We start from the raw sequence: 4527 nt of genomic DNA, 5'->3' as shown, positions 1-4527 counted from the left end.
AGAGAGAGGACAGAGAAAGGGAGGAGAGAGAGAGAGAGAGAGAGACGAGAGGAAGAGAGAGAGACAGAGGACAGAGACAGAGAGAGGAGGAGGAGAGAGAGAGGAGGAGAGAGATGGAGAGAGAGAGAGAGAGAGAGAGATGAGGAGAGAGAGAGAGAGAGGAGAGATAGTGAAGAGAGAGAGAGAGAGAGAGAGAGAGAGAGAGAGAGAGAGAGAGAGAGAGAGGAGAGAGAGAGAGAGAGAGAGGAGAGAGAGAGAGAGAGAGAGAGAGAGAGGAGAGAGAGAGAGAGAGAGAGAGAGAGAGAGAGAGAGAGAGAGAGAGAGAGAGAGAGAGAGAGAGAGAGAGAGAGAGAGAGAAGAGAGAAAGAGAAAGAGAAAGAGAAAGAGAGAAGAGAAGAGAAAGAGAGAGAAATTCTTGATGTTCTCTTTTCCAACTTTAAGCCAGCACGATCTGAGCAGTTCTAAGAACTATGTAGTAAAATCCACGGGGATCTTCCGTTATTCTTTCGATGTATTTTAAAACTCCCTTTTTAAGCTTTTATTGGAGGCTATCATTTTAAACTTATTTCTGCACCTCTTGTATCTTGACAATGTCTTAATTACATCTTTAGTTCAATTATGTATCTAATGGACACATGACAGAGAGCGTTATGCAAGGTACTGATTTTCAACCCTCCTGAGACATGAAAAAAGTATATAACGTATAATATTCAACACTTCTGAACTGGCAAGAGTATTTTTTATTACTTCCACATATACACTTCTATAATCCTTCCCAAAAACTACCGAAAACCAATACTTATCTCTGTTTCTCGGAAAGAGATTTCACAATCCAAAAATGTCAAACTCACCACGGCAGCCCTCAAGCTCGCCCGGCCTCTCTGTCTATGCTCCGTAGGTCACTTTCTCGGCGGGACCCAAGACATGCAAATTGTTGTGTACTAATTGTAAGGCCTCGTTCTGCAGTTTCTTGTAAACATAAACATGATATTTTACTTTAACTTATTTAATAAAAATGGTAGCTTTTATTCACAGAGAGTATTTTAATCAAATAGCGTCATCTGCGCGTCCATCAGATCTGCTACACCCAACCCTGTTACGACCTGTTGATTTAGTTCGCCTGAATGCTTATCTCTCATTCTCACCATTATCTATTCCATTTTTTCATCATGTACAACACGATAAGACTCGCCGATACCTTTATCTTTTCCATTAAACTTTTCTCAAGAAGAAGTACACTCGATAATTCTAGCATTTCGTAAATCAGAAATCCTCATCAGGTTAAAAAAAAAATATTAACATTTAACGAGCTGAAAGTTACAATTATTCATCTAATGTAGAAATTAACATAATAACTTACCAATCACCTTTTTCACAAAGTTTTTAAAGATTGCAATAAACTAATGGAATATGTATTACAAAGGCTTCGTGATATCCGCATCAAAAGCATAAAAAGATAAATGAAAAACAATATATATATATATATATTTCTTTAGGAATATGCACTACCGTCATTCTCTGATATCTATATCATTAAAGAATATTGGATAATATTATTATTACCTCGTAGACGAGAGGAAATAATGATGTGATGATGTTGATGAGGATGATTTGGATGATCGTGGTGATGGTGATGATGATGATGATTATGAGGATGAGGACGAGGATGATTACGATGATGGTGGTGATGATGATGGTGATGATGATAATGGTGATGATAATGGTGATGATAATGGTGGTGATGATGGTGATAATAATGGTGATGACGATAATGAAGAAGATGATGATGGTGATGATGATGACAGCGATGATGATAATGGTGAAGATGATGAGGATGATTTGGATGATAGTGATGGTAATAATGGTGATGATGATTATGATATAAATGATTTGATGATGATATTGATTATAAAGTGATGATGCTAAGTATGAATGTATGATAATGACCATCATCATGGTATTAAGACTGTGTAAATTATATTACTGATAGTAATGATGATGTTGATTTTAACAATAACTGCTGGGGATATTAATGTAATCATTACAATGATATGATGATCATGATAACAATTCTAATAATAACAATGATGACAATAGTAATATCAATTATTATGATAGGATGAATAATGATAATAGTGATAACTGTGGTTAAATCTACATAGTTAAAATGGATAAAGTTAACGATTAAATGTTAATAATAATTCGTACTAGTAACACTGTCAAGTAATGATGGTAATGATAATGATATTGATTTTAACTGTAGTAGTAACAAAAACAGCAGCAGCAGTAGTAGTAATGATAATGATAATAATGATAGTGATAAAATAATGATAGTAATACTAATAACAATAGCAATAATAGCAACACAAATGATTATAATAACAATGATAATAATGATAGTAATAATAACAATGCTACTAGTAACAATACTATTAATAATAATGATAACATTAATAGTAACATCAATAATGATACTACAACGACTAATAACAATGATGATAATAATGATGATGATAAATATGATAATAAAACGATAATAATAATATTGACGATGATAATAATGATAAAAATAATAATGATAATAACAATAATGATAATGATAATGGTAATAATAATAATAAGGATAACGAAAATAGTAGATTATGGCAATAATAATGATTGAAATAACAATAGAAATAATGATGATAATAATAATAATAATGATAACAATAATAGTGATAATGATAATAATAGCAATAATAATAATAATAATAACAACAATAATAGTAATAATAACAATAATAATAATGATAATAATAATAATAACAATAATGATGATAATAATAGTAATAAAAATGACAATAATAATAATAATAATAATAATATTAACGATAATAATGATAATAACAATAAGGATAATAATAATAAAAATAAGATTGTAATGATGATGATGATGATAGCAATAATAATGATAATAATAATAGTAATGATAATGATAATAATGATAATAATAATAATTATAGTAATAATAATAATAATAATAATAATAATAACAATAATGATAGTAGTAATAATGATAATAATGATAATAATAATGATCATAATAATAATAATAATAATAAATATGATGATAAGAATAATGATGACATGTCTATACAAGTATTACTAATATTGATATAACAATCACTACCACTGCTACTTCGAATACCAACAATTACAATAGTTACTATATGATTATCATTATTATGATTTTATGCGTGATATTAGGCACAAGCAAATACAAGCTTCTACTCCAAATGTGGCAATGGTGCTGCTTCTGAAAATTATAAAAGATTGGATAAAGATAAACGTAACTTATAAAGACGTTAGGAAGGATGACAGGAACTAGCAATAGCGGAAGAAAGAGAGAGAGAAGGAAAGAAAGAAAGAGAGATAGAAAGGGAGACAGAATGAAAGAGAGGAATGAACAGATGAATAGATAAATAGATAGATGGATAATAAATGAATAAATCAAGATAGACAGAAAGAAAGAAAGAGAGAAGAGAAAGAAAGAAGGAAGGAAAGCAAGAAAGAACGAAAGAAGGAAACAAACAAGGAACGAAAGAAAGAAAGGGAGACAGTATCCTGAGATGAAGATGCTCCCAGCCTCTCACTTCATCTCGCTCGACCTCCGGAAGTGAACAGATGATGAGAAAGTGTGAAAAGGACTCGGAGAGACCAGATGGGGAGGGAAGGAGGGGGCGAAAGAGAGAGAGAGAGAGGGGGGGAAGAGAGTAAGGGGAAGGGGAAGACGTGGAGAAGAGAGAGGGAGGGAAGGGGGGGGGGCAAAGGAGAGAGAGAGAGAGGGGGGGAAAGAGAGTAAGGAGAAGGGGAAGACGTGGAGAAGAGAGAGGGAGGGAAGGAGGGGGCGAAGGAGAATGAGAGAGGGGGGGGGGAGAGAGTAAGGAAAAGGGGAAGACGTGGAGAAGAGAGAGGGAGGGAAGGAGGGGGCGAAGGAGAGAGAGAGAGGGGGGGGGGGAGAGTAAGGAGAAGGGGAAGACGTGGAGAAGAGAGAGGGGGGGAAGGAGGGGGTGAAGGAGAGAGAGAGAGAGGGGGGGGTAAGGAGAAGGGGAAGACGTGGAGAAGAGAGAGGGAGGAAAGGAGGAGGGAAGGGGGTGAAGGAGAGTGAGAGAAAGGGAAGGAGAGACAAAGGGAGGGAGGGAGGGAGGGAGGAAAGGAGAGAAGAGTGGAGAAAGGAAGGGGGGGAACGAGAGGAGGAAGGAAAGAAGGATTGAAGGGGAAGGGTGTGAACCAGAGAGGACGCAAGAAATGGAAGGAAAATGGGAAGGAAGGGAGAGATGGAGGAAAGAAGCGGAGGGTTGGAAGGAAGGAAGGGAGAGATGGAGGAAAGAAGCGGAGGGTTGGAAGGAAGGAAGGGAAGAAAGTAGGAAAAGGGAGAGGAGGGTTGGATGCAAGGGATGGGGAAGCGTAAAGGGGAAGAACGAAGGGAAAGGAGGGAATGAGATGGACGGAGGGAAGGAATCAGGGAAGTGGGGAGGGGGAGAGAGG

This window comes from Penaeus chinensis, chromosome 28, assembly GCF_019202785.1.
Source record: "Penaeus chinensis breed Huanghai No. 1 chromosome 28, ASM1920278v2, whole genome shotgun sequence".
NCBI lineage: Eukaryota > Metazoa > Arthropoda > Malacostraca > Decapoda > Penaeidae > Penaeus > Penaeus chinensis.
Note: the sequence above shows the minus strand (reverse complement) of the source record.